The 15,234-nt window shown below is 40.8% G+C and overlaps 1 protein-coding gene across 1 annotated transcript in view; it reads right to left on the bottom strand.

The window, feature by feature from the left end:
* Nucleotides 1-15,234, bottom strand: part of xkr7b (XK, Kell blood group complex subunit-related family, member 7b) — a 107,604-nt gene that overhangs the window by 38,137 nt on the left and 54,233 nt on the right. The gene's annotated exons all lie outside the window — the stretch shown is intronic.

Genomic DNA, 15,234 nt, shown 5'->3' with positions numbered 1-15,234 from the left:
AACGAGCTACCGAACTCAAACCGGGTGTCTCGGTAAAAGTGTGTGTCCCGGGCGGAGCTCGGTCGGACCGACAGGTCATACAGCAGCTTTGGGGCGGTGTGTGGCAGAAATGGCGCTCAGTCCTTAGAAACCATTCAAACAATCACCTGGATTTTTGTGTTGTTTTGTCGTGTCCCGACAAATAAAGGCTGGTGTTATTCCCACATATTTACGTGCAGCCAAGATGCAGCCTATCCCGGATGGATTTATGTTCACCCAAGCTAATGTTGTTAGCCTGTGTTAGCATACTGATAATAAGTTAACACGGGATACTTTCCGGCTCCGTTCATCAACAGAAAAAGCGCTGACCACACGGATTAAAATGATGAGCGAACAGGCGCTTCATAATAGCCGTAACATTAATAAAAGCACATTTAGGAGATAATCTGGTATATTACCGAGCTAACGTATCTATGTATGTAGCCGCTGGGCGTAACTAATGTTCTTTTCTGGTATACTACTGCGCATGTGCGAATGATTTATTCCGACCGATAGTGTGACCCAAGTGAACGTTTTTTTATAAACTGAAAACGTTTTTCTGGGCCCATTGACCACACATTGATCCGATCAAGTTATTTTGCACATGTAACCGCGGCTTATGGTGTCGACTCGCAGCGTGGCGGGGGCATGGCATCACGATGGTGACTCCCCATCGTGATGTCAGTCACCCATCACGATGGACGATGGTATCGTCCATCGGCACAACCCTAGGTGGGACCACTTGCGATGAAAAGCATTTCCTCATTTCCCGTTATCTCGTTGTTTACACTCTGTCCTGCTAGCTTACAGCCCCTCACAACCCCAACCTAACAATAGCAGTGTAACAAAATGGCGAGCTATATTGTGACTGTCCAGCTTTTCCGTTTTGAGCCAGTTGCCAGCTCAGATGAAGAAAGCCAATCTATTTGTCTGCAAGTGGATGCATTGGAATGGAGCGGAGCTGTGTGCTCGTAGACGCACAACATAGTTGAGAGGTGACAACTACAAACTTCTTTTTCAAACTGCATGTTTTTGTCTGCTCCTGATTCACAATGATTTGACTAAAAAAATACTCTGAAAATGCAATGTTAAGATGACACCAAAAACACCAATTTCATTTGAGTGGATCTTTAACATTACATTATATTGTTAATATATGTCTATTGTTATTTAAAGAGTACAAAAGCAAAATCCCACAAGTTCTGCCTCTTAAAAATCCAGATTTCTCATTATTAAAAACAATTGACCTCTAACATTACGTAGGTTTTGTTCCCGTTCTCCTTGCCCATGTGTCAAATTGTCCTTAGGCAAGACACTGAACCCCTCCTGGTAGTCTGGTAAGTGCCTTGCATGGCAGTTCTGCCTCCATCAGTGTGTGGGGAGTTGTGTGTTCACGGGTGACTGTATTTATGAAGGCAGAAAAGCGCAAGATACCGTAAGTATTTTTCAAGAAATTAAGTAAAATTGGTTTATTCTTATGAGATATCAAATCAGATGTTTACTGCAAAATATAATTTGTCCATGAAATTCTTTTTAAAACTTCTTTAAAAAATGAAAAAAAAAATGACAGTGCCCCTCTGTTGTAAATCAAACCATTAAATTAAAATCAAACTTTATTTATAAGGTACTTTTTATATAACAGGAACACAAAGTACTTTACTTGCCTTAAAACAAATAAACTTATACAGTTCACAGGATACCCCCCCCCCCTCCCCCGGATTGCCACACCCAAAATAATGAAACATAAAACAACACATAAAATAGACATTGTTCAAGTATGACAGATGCTTTGAGATTAGCATAGATTTGTGGGATTAGGTATGAATGTTAAGCAAATTTAGGCGTTTTCTAAACCTTGTTTTTAATATTTTTATAGTAAAAATTGCGTCATTTGCATGCAGAGCAATTTTAGAGGTTTTAAAAGCAAATAGAGACTTTCCTGGACACGTTTTGGCACACTTTGATAAATCTGTGTCATCTGAGCCTTCTCATGTACCAGACTATGAATATTTTTTTCTTGCTGTAGTCGTCTCTGTAGACATTAGTTCTCCTTTGGGAAAAAAGGCCTGAAAACCATGCAGCATTTAGATATCATAAAACCCACTGGTAGATCTGGATGATTAACACCTTTATGGATACTTCACTCACACTGCAGTTAAATAATAATTCCCAAATTTAGTCTTCTTTGATGTTCAATTTCATTTCAAGTGAAGAAAAAGACATTGCTTCCTCTCAGGGGCAAAAGCTTGTTTCTGGAACAGACTGGTTTGAGACAGCAAAACCAAATTCAGAGCTGAGCTTAGCTATAAAATAAGAAAAAAAATAATAATATTTTTTTTTTCTGTTCAATAACTTGCTGGTGCTAGCTGTAGCCAGGTTCTTGTCACAACTTAAAAATAATCCTTTATTAAGTTTGTAAGGAATCAAAGGGCAAAGCTTTTCTGCAGCTTGTGCTGTGTGATTTTATTCCATGGTGGTTAGTATCTTTTTTTAGCACAAATTCAAGTTAGCTTTCCAGTATGCAGTTTTTATTTATTTTTCTTTGTTTTACACATATCTGAAGGACTATAATTTTTTGATTAGATCCTATAGTTTACAATTGTTTTTTATAAATTTTATGTTGTCCTTTTTAGACTTTCTGTGCAAAATTTAAGAAGCAGCTGAACAGGCTTTAAAGTATCTGCATTTATCTCTGATTTCCACATGTGAACATTAGCTGTCCTCAGAATAAATATCCATGATGTGACTTTGTTTTCTGCCATTCTTTTCTGTTTGATTGGGGAAGGTAGCCGCCGCAAAAGCTTTAGCACATCTGCTGACTGAAACGCTGTAATCGCACCAATTTAATGGTAATGTCCTGTGAGCTGACCTCCATTCATGAAGCAGCTGACAGTTGATTCTGATGTTGGTAGCCCAGGAAGATGACTGCAGCTCTGCACAGGCCTGACAAAGCCTGTCAGGGCTTTGCAACATTTTGCATACATGTCAAGACGTGAGTCTCACTGATGTGGGGCCAAGGACCACTAACAAGTTTGGACCTGATGCCCGCTTCCCGGCGTGCTGTGATTCTGATGTGGCCGTGCAGCGGCTGTGAGCGTGGAGTGCGGGCAGGATGAGCCACGAGCAAATGTTTGGAAACCCACACAGGGCAGAAATAACGTCTCCTCGCTGTCTGCACGAAGCTCAGCTGTCAACACCGACCTACTTAGACTGTCACACTGAGAAACGCAGAGCAGAGAGAGGAGGAAGTGAGATTATTGGCAAAGAAGAATGGAAAAAGGCAGCAAAAGGAGGGAAAAAAGAGTAAGAGGAGGAGAAGGTGAAACTGAAAAGGGAAAGGAGGGAAATTTGCAAGAAACTAGTGGCTCATGTTTATGAGGTTACACATGACAAAAAGTCCGAAAAAGGATGGATGTCTAAAGCAAAGATAAAAAGGAAGAAAGTGACAAAAACAAAGTGATAGATCATCGATTACTGCGGCCAAAAAAGCTGCCAAGCTGCTAAACAGATAGGATCGCTCGAGCACTCAAGTGTTTAATTGGAAATTGTGCGCATGTGTGAAACGGGGGATGTTATCATTTAACTGGAGGGCTGAAGCCTGATCTTTTATCTCCACGCCGCTCAGTCTCTCAGTTCCATTTTCATCATTCAGGAGCTGCAGAAAATTCCGCTGAGCAACATTTTCAAGGTGAAAACAAGGACGAGAAGAAACCAAACAAGAGGAGAAGGGAGGACGGTGGAGGAGTTTGAAAGAGGGTAATGGGGGAGGGGGGAGAGACAAGCATGTGGAGGACGGGATAGAAAATAAGAGAATGCAGAGGAAAATGTAAAAGAATTAAAAAATTAAGTCCCAATGGTCTTTTTTTATGTTAATGCTTTTTTGGGGGAAAATCCCAAATCCTGTCGTAATAGTTTCTGCAGAGCAGCAGTAGTGCATTAGAAATGTTACATCTGAATTGTGGATGAGAGTGTTGGCATGGAGTAAGCCTACACTCATTTCCCATGATCCCTTTGTTTACATGCCCTCCCACTTGCTTACAGCCCCTTAAACCGCCAACCTAATATTACTAGTGCAAGAAAAAACGGTGTGCAATATTGGGGCTGTCAGCCGTACAGTTTGGAGCCAGATTCCAGCTCAGATGAAGAAAACAAAGACGTTCATGGGTCTATTTGTCTGCAAGGGAGCTTGTAGTCTGTCAGTTGTTGCTTCTACATGAATGCCTCAAGTTTTTTCAAACAGCCTTTTTTTGTCTGCTCCTGATTCACAAAGATTTGAAAAAGACATTCTCAGAAATGAGACTTTCTTCATATCCGCATGTGCTCCATCATGAGAAAAATGCTACAAGAAGACATTAAAACATAATTTTCATCAGAGTGGGTCTTTAAACAAAGAAATGTGAGGAGCTTAAGATGAATGAAAGACAAAGGAGGAACAATATGAAAAGGAGAAATAAAACAAAATGACGAAAACCTAGAAAAATTGAAATAAGGGTGAGACTGCAAAAGAAGGCAAACAATAAAAATAATCAAAAGGTTCAAATTAAAATCTGACTTTGAGAAAATAACCAATAAAAAGAGGAGCATTTCCTGCAAAAATATGGGAAACAACAACAAACAGATCCCACCTGCAGAGAAAGCTGTGAACTGAAGAAACATTCGTGCAAAGAAAGAAAGTGATAAAGAAAGGTAAGATGAGGTGAAGCAGAACAGAGGAGCAGGAGGAGAGGGATACTGGGAGGATTTATGGGAAGAAGAAAAAAGGTAATGAAGGAGAAAAGAAAAAGCAATGAAGGGATGAATGAAGAAAAAGAGGAGCTGAGGAGATGATCGGTGAGCTGCTACAGCTGATCAATCACTATTTATGGAAGGATCCCAATGAAAGAGAGAGAGGAGGACGGATGGATGGGTGAACGGGGGGAGATATTTATTATCTGAAGAGAGTAATAAATCATAGGGACGAGAAGAAAGAAAGACAGAAAGAGACGGATGCTCGGAAACAAATTTAGCTCTTCTTTCGCTCTTTCTTTTGTGTTGTTTTTTTTCCAGTTTCTGACTCTTCAGATCTCTTCCCGAGATTTTGATTTGAATATTAATGAATATAAATGATCATTTTATTTTCAACTGTCATTTTTGAACACACGCAAGGGTAAGTAAGGGGGAAGTAGGTGAGACGCAGGCTTGTCGTACAAATTTTTCAAACCTCCCCAAGGGGGCTATTAGTGCTGTTCACTTGACAAGTGAACGCTCCATGCTGCTGCTGGCTAGAAATGTGTAGTATGTGAGGGCAATGTGTGGGCACTTACATATCACCTGCACACCTCATGTGTGCTGCATTTGCACATGGCCAGTGAGAAGCCAGTGTGCGAATATTACTAATAACTAGAGTGTGGCATCCAGTAGAGCACTTGTACGCCATAAGTGCATGTAATTTACAGTACATTTACTTGCAAATACTTAATGGTAAACTTATTAGACGCGGGACAATGGTACGTTCCATTTTCATGACTGCCCTTAAGGTTGCCCCATGAGCCTTAAGGGAACTGCAAGACACACATACGCTCCTTTTAAGATGCTGACACTCTTTTCTATGACCTTCCATGGGCCCGGACAACCCTAAAACCTGCAGCACCCGCACAGGTATAAGGCTGCACGGGTTACAATCCCAACAGAACAGTCCCGTGTTGCCCTGTGTTGGATTGGAAAACTGCCCAATGCTACTGCTGCAGGTCTACCCCACCTTTCCCTGACAGACTCCAACATCACCATGACCCCCACAACATGAGAATAAGTGGGAATAGAAACTGAATGGATAGTCCTGTGGTCCTGTTAGAATGGGTCTGCAGGCAGTCCAATCCACGACCCTCCAAAAACTTGCAGCACCCATGCGGGTCAACCCCTGCACGGGGGTATGTGACTAAGACATTTAGAGTGGTTTTAAAGCCATTCTACATGCAAACAACCGTTAGGGTGGCAGAGATCATCGGATTCAAGAAGTGGTTCTAAAGTTTGTAAGACCTAATAAAATGAATAAAGTGTCCAAAAACGTCCCTTAATTATAATTTTAAGAATAAATCTTAAAGTGTCCACAAAGTATAGATAATGGATAAACTTTGAACTTTTAACATCAGTTGAAATTAAATCTTATATACACTTTTGTTTAATGCATAAATGAAATGAACTTTTTGTTTCTATCTGTCAAAAAACTTCAGAGGTCCATAGGAGCGTTGAACCACTGCTGCTTTTCTTTTTTCTTTTGGCATTTTGTCCATCTTTGCAGCAGCTAATTCTCACAGATTGAGGTTAATTGGTTCTGATGGCTGATTGATGAAGATTTTTTAAACAAATACGTCAGTCATTCTAACACAAAAAAAGACTATTCCTTATCAAAAGTTTGGCAAAATGGGTAAAGAAATCTGTTCTCAAAGACGGCAAAAGGTTTAATATGTTGAAATGTTCTTAAACATGAGGGAATCACACTAGAAAAATAAAAGCGTAAACTAAAGATCACTTTTCAAAGACAGCTGTTAATGTTTGGATTCTGTTAAACCACAACTGAAGCTACATACATTAACTGTATATTGTTGTGGAAAATTTTTAGACAGACATTATTTCTTACGTTATATTTTACCTTTATCCCCTTTACCTTATTAATTCTATGACTTTCTGAAAAGTTTAAAGTGTTTTTTTCTTTTGCGTATTGTCAATCAGCACCTATTGTCTGACCGGGGGGTCGACAACCTTTACCATCCAAAGAGCCATTTGGATCAGTTTCCCACAGAAAGTAAAACACAGGGACCCTTTGGAATACCTGGTGTTACCACTAAATGGCATAATTTCACTCATTTTTAAAGTTTGTGAAGAGATATTACTTTTTTTTCAATCCTCTGTTATTCAGAATGCTGTCAAGCGGCCTTTCTTAATTCAAACCAAAGCTAGAAAACAAAACCACATTAGTCTGAATTCATCCAATCACATTTCAATAAGTTGCTGCGTCTCATCATTGTGATGTTATGGTATTGTTCATTCATTCATTCATCGTTCATTCACCTTCTTCCGTTTATCCCACAGGGCTGCTGGAGCCTGTGGGCAAAGGCAGGGGATGTCATAGACAGGTTGCCAGTCTGTGGCAGGGTCACACACCTATGCACACCCACATTCACACCTATGGACAATTTGCAGTGACCTGACTATGAAGCATGTTTTTGGACAGTGGGAGGAAGCTGGAGTCCCCGGAGAAAGCCCAGGCATGCACAGGGAGAACATGCAAACTCCACACAGAAAGGTCCCCCATTGATGTTCTGTTTCAGGTTCCCCAGCTGGAACTTGAACCGGGGTCCTTCTTGCTGTGAGGCAAGAGCGCTAACCACTGCACTACCGTGCGAAACTATTGCAGTTATGGCATTTTTTTTAAGAGAATTCTGTTAAGTACTACAAGGTAGCCTTTAGGGTGACGTCACAGTAGCGCTTGCCGCGTAACGAGACACAGAAAAGCATGTAAGAAAGTTTTTTGTGGTGTTAAATTAAACACTGTAACATGTAAACAGTTTCCCTTTTCTCCTCTTTGATGACACGACAATTGTTCCTTTACATTTGTCTGCTGCTCATCTGTTGCTACATTCTGACTGTGTTTAGATCATGTGACTACTGTCCACGGTGGCTGTTTTGGTTCAGTTCCACTCCGAGGACGAATTGTATTCAGACTGAGGAAACTCAGAGCAAACCGAAGCTCAGTCCGATTGAAAATGAACAGAAACCACCTCCAAAGATGGGTCCCAGAGCGGTTCCTGGTAAAGGACCAGGGTCCGCTTGGGTGTATTCAGACTGAAAATTTGTTTCCTTTTTATCTGGGGGAAAAAACTGTGGTTCAGTTTTAGCGAACCAATTGTGTCCATTCTGAATGCAACCTAAGGAGTAGCCGTATAGCGTCTGTATAGCGACTTCGGGCTGGCGATCCCTCTGCCACAGCACGAGGAGAAACGCTTTTTTTCACGTGAGTGCACTCTGAAGCACAGAAGTACTGACTTATTGTTTTTGCATGACTTTTTAAAGTTATACGTCAATGTTGTTTTTTTCAAGTGCTGGCAGCTATGCGCTAACGTAAATGTCAACATAATATTATCCTGCTGATTGTCGATGGGTTCTAGAAGGTTCTGCAAAGACTTTGATCAAGTATAGCAACATATAGTTTGTTAGTTGTTTGCAAAAAAAGGAAATATGTAGTAGCAGACGGCTCTGGAGTCTGAAAGGCTAAGTAAGCATCTGTTTCAGAAGTAAAGGAGTCAATGAGTGAGTCATCGCATGACTGCATCTCAATTGGCAGATTGTAGTTCAAGCAAATCTGTGAAGAGGGTTTAGGAGAAGGGTTCTATATCTATGAACTTTTAGGCACAAGCCTTATGCTGCATTCACACCCGACGTGATTCACGTCACGTGTCAAGTTCAGGTCTGTCACCTCCGTTTTGATGCGCATCAAATTTACTGTTCAATGCCTTGACGCCCCAGCCGGGGGGCAACCGCCAACGTTTTTCTGGACTTTTCTTGTTGCCACATCATGGAGAACATGGATGATGTGGAGCGAGTTACTTAGGTTTATGTATTTTGGAGAGCTCTACAGAGGCGCTGGCAAGAACGTCGCTGTCTGGGTTCACCAGATTCTTCAGAGTCTCTCCTGGTGCGCTTCACTCCTGCAGCGAGCACTGCACTTGGTTTACGGCCGCTCTTAACGTTACTTCAGTCTGCCATTGGTCCAGTTTGAGCATTAACACAAGAGGGGAAATGTAAAAATAAGACTGGGTTTTTTTTTTTTGCATTGGGTTTTCTCAATAAAAATAAGATAAAAATCATAAGCCCATGGAGCTGAAGCAATCGCGGCCCCTATGACGGCACCAGGCAGCCAACCGCCCCCGGGTAAGCACAACCAGTACCACTGCTCAGGATCCGACTGCCAGACCCAGAGCAGTTTTCACTTAGTCCTCTTCCTCTGCTCGCAATGCTGAGTCGCTTGAGACTGTCCCGGTTACTGTTGGGTGAAGGCGGGTACACCCTGGACAGGTTTCCAGCCTGTCAAAGAGTCCATGAAGCAGGAGCTAATAAACGAGGTCCGTCCGGACTACGGGTGTCGTCATAGTGGACTCAATCACTGAGTCACTGAAAACGCCACTTACCCAAAACTAAGGCCCTGATTCCGCCCGACACCCAAATCGTGTTCTAGGACCTCAGATTGTGTCTGTACATTGAGTTAAGATTGAAACGTGACGCCCCTGATGGCGAATCCCATCCGGCTTGAGTGCAGCATTAGAAAGGTAATAGTTTGGTGATGTCATCATGAACCAGACCAATTAACTGAACTATTCTCCATCAACGTAAAACAAGAACATTGCAATTAAATTAAATTACATCTATTTACCTTCATGAAGAAAATAAAAAGATCAGCTAGAAGAAGCAATTAGTGTTTCAACATGCATTAAAAGTAATGCTGCTGCCATGGTTACACAAGAACCTAAGGAAGCACAGCCATGAGCTGCAGTCTGAGCGTGTTCACTGCTGATCACCTCCCTTTCATTTCCAATCTGTAGATCTTTGGAAATACCCAAGAACCAACAAGAATATTGAGTTAGGCATAAATACACAAATTTAAATGTTTAAAGTCAGCATTCATACACAGGGACTCAAATATGGAGTGGGTGCACCTGAAAGTCAATCAGTCTTCTATAACCAAGCTGTTATCGCACATTTGCATTTAGTTGAACAGTGTAATAAGAATGTGTGTGAGAGCAAGAGTAAAATGAGAACATTAACTTTTTAAGGTGTGCCTGAAGGTCAGACTGTCCATTTAATTCAGTGTGTTCAGCATCATTCAAAACAAACGTTCTCATACAGACGCATTTAACCCACTGACCAAATGTTACAAAGCTGTTTAGTTCAAATGCAGTCCAGAGATGTGAGACGTTTATCATGTAGCAAGGCTGAGAAAAAGACAATTTATGTGGTGAGATCAACAGTTGTCTTGAATCTAACTGAAACAGAAATTGTTTCCAAAGCTGTTGATTCACAATTTAAAAAAAAAGCAAAAAAAATCCAGTTTTCCAATTTTCTTTAACTACATTGCAGGGCATCTGAAGAACAACCAACACTTCAGAACTCATAGTTTAGTCTATTCTTCACCCATTAACGGGTTTTGGCCTGTTGGTGAACATGTATATATATAAATAAATGACTATTCCTGTTCTTTTTTTCAGGAGGAAACTTTTCCTTGACACGGGTTTTAAAATCTAAAGCAGCTGGACGCAGGTCCCTTTACCAGGTAACCTAAGTGGTTTATTACAAACAAATCAGTTTACATTAACATCAGTGTAAAACAGCATAAACGTGATACTTTGGCTAATTTTATTCTATATTTGAGATTAAAGATGCAGAGAAATAAAGGCGTGTGTGACTGACAGTTTAGGGTTGATTCAGCTCAACAAATGTGTTTTTTTCCCATCAATTTCGCCAAAGTAATAGCTTCAAGAACAACTCATCTCGCAAATTGAAAAATTAATTCATTTAAAGACCCAGTCTAGTAAAAATCGTGTTTTATGGTGTTTTTAACATGTTCTTGTCATTTATCCTGTGATGAAGAGAATACATATAAAAGCATTTTAGATTAAAACTGTGTTTCCGAGTATTTCTTTGTTCAAATCATGATGGATCAGGAGTAGATAAAAACCTGCGGGTTTGTGACGCAGAAACTGCCATGGGTGTGCCACAAGCTTCCTGCTCTGCTCTAATTCTAAATCCTTCACTTGAAAACAAATAGATCCATGTGTGTCTTCATTTTCTTTCTTGTGAGCTGCTATCCACAAAGGAATGCTAGGATATAAATGCAGGGTTACTTCCGCACCAACAGTCCCCGCCCACAACCTAGAGGTCAACCTAGAGCTCCTACTGTTCTGCCAGAAATTTGACTTAAAAAAGCGACACAGGTTTTTGCTAAAAAATTGCATAATCATAATTAAAAAGACCACTGGGAATGATTTTACAATAGAAAAAATATATAGTTGAAGTGGGACTTGAAGTCCAACACAAACTAACAGGTCATGTGCCAACAGGGACTGTCCATTGGGAATGCCTGTGTTTTCTTTAATAGTTCACCAGGATTGGGCCACTTACACTGTCTTATACAAGCAGGTTCAAATAAGGGAACTAGCTGATTCAAAAGAACATGAGAAACAGACCATTAAATGTCCATTTTAGTAATGCAATTATCAAAACAGGGCTATAGCTACGTACATTTCATGTTATTATTAGTGTGCTGCAGGCTAACAGCTTTGGCATGATACACAGCCACCATTCCGCTCCACAGAGATCATTCTTTTCAGGTGCAGTAGTACAGAGCAGTTGTTGCTGCCCAGTAACTTTATCGCACACATACATGTGTGTGAAAAAGAAAGAGACTGCTTCCATCTAGTGCTTCACTGTAGCTAATAGCCCTGACAGACTTTTAAAAGGGTAATTTCATGAGTGATGGCTTGGAAGAAAACACAGTTAAACCAGATTCTAAACTGGGCTAAATAGTCACACTGTGCTGTTTGAAATAGGTATGAATGCTAGTCCCAGCATTAACAACCATTCAAACTCTTAATGTTTATTTCTGATGACAGAGTGTTGAGGTAGCAGTTGTATTACTTGAAAAATGCAGCGTAGCATTTTTGGCCAGAATGGGAAAAGAAGGAAAAGGAGAATGCTTTTTCTCTTATTTGTTGAGCAGAAGTCCTTTTCTGTAATCCTGACCATAAAAAATGCAAACAAGTTTCTCACATGAGGCTAAATCCAAATGAGGTGGCCTTCACAGCAAAATCTACAATTATGCAGTCCAGAAATCCCATTTTTAAAGAAAATTCTGCAAAATCTAAATCATTAAAATGTGAAAACCAGTGTAGAGGCAGTGTATGTTTAGGAACACAGCAGTTTTCAAACAGTCATGGATCCTGCGTCCTCTTCCTGAAATATTTATTTTGTAATACAACAACCATTTTTTTACAGTGATAAGACAGCATCGAAATAAGCTCTGTAAACGAGATGTGCTTCAAATAGTAAATCCACATTTCCTGATATGACACTGGAAAGAGTTCAAACAAAGACAAATGTCTTTGCAGTATGCAGCAAGTTGGATAAAATTTCCTGAAGCAGTCGCTATGGAAACTAAGCAACAGTAGGCATAAAGGTCTCTGCATGTCACCTGCACTCACCCACTGTGCTTGAGCCTCAAACTTGCATGTACTTCACAATGTTAATTGATACAAGAAGCTTAGTATTTTAAATTATTTTATTTTATTCAACTTTATAATTGTGATGTATTTTTGCAATTTTATTTCTATACAGCTTTGTACTTTTACATTATTGTTTTTTTTTTACTATTAAACACCACACTAAAAGTGACAGAATGCTTTAACAAAACTACAACAATAAGGAGTGATGTTTAAGGACATAAATGAGAAAGAACAGAGGCTAAACTGACCCAAATGCCACCAAAATGTCCTCTTTGGTTTGGCCCGTCGTCTTGCTGGCATTTGATTGTCATGAATCAACATTTTCTGGGTTCATGTTACTAAAAATGCTGCAACAATGTGATGGCAGGCTGCTTATTTACAGGGACTCGCCAGATGGTTCGCCACACAGCGCCATCTGGGATGTTGTCTATGCAAAGTTTCTGAAAGTCTAATAACTTTAAAAGGGTAACAATGAAGCGTTCATTTATCATGACCAAACTTGATTTAGTCACTTGGATAAAGTTTCATAGTTCTATTTAATTTGGGTTTCAACAGCTCTGCCTGTCTGTAATAACATACTGTCAGGGCCTGAGTGGGGGGTCTCTGACTTGGAACCAGCGGTCAAACTGGTCAGTTGGTGTCAGACATTTGCATATGCTTCATCTCTGAGGGGTGCACAATGTTTTAATGTGATTTAATCAGTTGTAAATCATAAACAAACCCCTTCCACCCACCAAATCTGAATCCACACAACTCAAACACACCATTTTCAGCACATCCTGTCCATTTTCGGGTTTCTCTTTTATATTATATTAACCCCTTCATGCCAGAATGTTTTCCTATCATAAAAAAAAGTTGAGTCCTGGATTTAATGGTGCATTGCAAATTAGTGACGTACGGCGTGAAGGGGTTTAGTCTTAAAATATAAATGCAGTATTTTTAACATTAAAAAAGAAAATGACTTGCTATGTGCAAAGCTTTCAGAGCAGCAGTTCAAATGTAGTTAAAAAAATAAAATTGAATATAGAATTACCTCACAATTTGTTGTGTGGATCCTTCACTGGTGATAATCAGAACTGACACTTAAGTCATCTGCTGGGAATTTAAATATCAACATTCCTACAGAAGAATCATCGGGAAGGATCCTTTCCTGTGAAGTCATTTCCGGGTGAGCGTAATTCAGTGCTGGTCGTGTTTGACTGTTGTTCTCTTGTGTGGCATTAGCCTGACTACTATTGCTTAATTTAAGTGTTTTTTGGTTTAAAATTCACTTTCACATCTAGCACTTTTTAGTAGCGAATACACTACTGTTAAACCGCTTGCTGTCCACTTTATTCTCAGTTTGCTAAATAAACCACTTCTCTTTAGCTAAACATCGCTAGCCTTAGCTTAGAACCTAGCATGGCCACCACTCCTTCCACCTTTCCCCCTTTCTCCTGCCCCTTGTGCCATATGTTTAGTGAGGATCCTGCCTCCTTTAGTGAAGAAGAAGCGGTAGGTGTGTTAAGTTTAGTCTTGTGTTAGACTTGGAGGCCAGGCTGGAGCAGTTAGAAGCACGGCTCCGCACAGTGGAAGCTAAGCCGGCTGGCCAGGTCGTTACTCGTATCACGGGCCGCGCTACCAGGGCTAAGTTAGTTAGCACCCCAGCGCCTTCCCAGCAGCCGAGAAATACACAGGGGTTTGTATCGGTTGGGAGGAAACATAGTGCTAAACGCAAAAACTCAGGGCACCCGAGACTCCACGTTAGTAATAGGTTCTCCCCCCTTAGCGACACACCTGCTGAACTCTCAACTCTGGTTATCGGCTCTTCTATAGTGAGAAACGCGGAGCTCCCAGCGGCTACAGTCAGGTGTTATCCGGGGGCCAGAGTTGATGACATCGAGGGGGACCTTAGGATGTTAGCTCAGACTAAGTCCAGGTTCCGTCGAGTCGTGATTCACGCAGGCGGTAATGATGCCCGACGGAGACAATCAGAGGTGGTTAAGTTAAACGTAACTTCGGTGTGTAAACTGGCTAAGACGATGTCCGACACTGTAATTTTCTCTGGTCCCCTGCCGAACTTAGTCAGTGATGAAATGTACAGCCGCATTTCATCATTTAACCGCTGGCTTTCTAGATGGTGCCCAGAAAACGGCGTTGGTTTTGTGGATAATTGGAGCGCGTTTTGGGGGAAGCCCGGTCTCATGCAGAGAGATGGTGCCGCTCTTCTTTCTAAGAACATTTATGCTAGCCTTAGTCGGTCAACCTGACAACCTAAAGACGAGACCCGTGCGCAGAGCAGGTGTGAAAAACGCCCCTCTGAGCCTCCCTTAGGGTTAGTGCTGGTGAAAAACCCATGCAGGGAGAGTCAAGCAGTTCCTAGCTTTAACTTATGTGAAAGGAGCGCATGACAAAAACCTTAAAGTGACAGACAGCAGTACCCACAAGCAAAATTATGATGTAGTTAAATGCGGTTTATTAAAAATTCGATCCATTTCCTCTAAGTCCCTCTTAGTCAATGAGTTAATCAATGATAACAATCTTAGTCTTCTAGCCTTAACAGAAACTTGACTCCAACAGGATGACTGTGTTAGATTGAATGAAGCAACCCCCCCCCCACTTATGCTAACCATCAGAAATCCAGGATTTCAGGGAAAGGAGGTGGTTCGGCAGTAATATCACAGTCTAGCTTACTTCTCAGCCCTACAGTTAAAAATGTTTATAACTCCTTTGAAAGCCTCATGTTGTCTATAAATCACCCAAACAGGAAGACTCGAAAACCTGTTTTATTCATAATTATGTATTGCCCCCCCGGCCCGTATTCAGAATTTTTAACTGAGTCCTATCGACTACTATTTTAGATTCTGATCAAACTATAATAATAGGGGATTTTAATATTCATGTTGATGACCCCAGTGACTGTCTAGGAAATGTTTTTGCAGCTTTACTAGATGATGTTGGTTTGACCAAAAATGTAAATGAACCC

The sequence above is a fragment of the Oryzias latipes genome, chromosome 7, assembly GCF_053564925.1.
Source record: "Oryzias latipes strain Hd-rR chromosome 7, Olatipes_Hd-rR_3.1".
NCBI lineage: Eukaryota > Metazoa > Chordata > Actinopteri > Beloniformes > Adrianichthyidae > Oryzias > Oryzias latipes.
The sequence above is the reverse complement of the archived record's forward strand: the minus strand, read 5'-3'. Positions and strand labels throughout refer to the sequence as shown.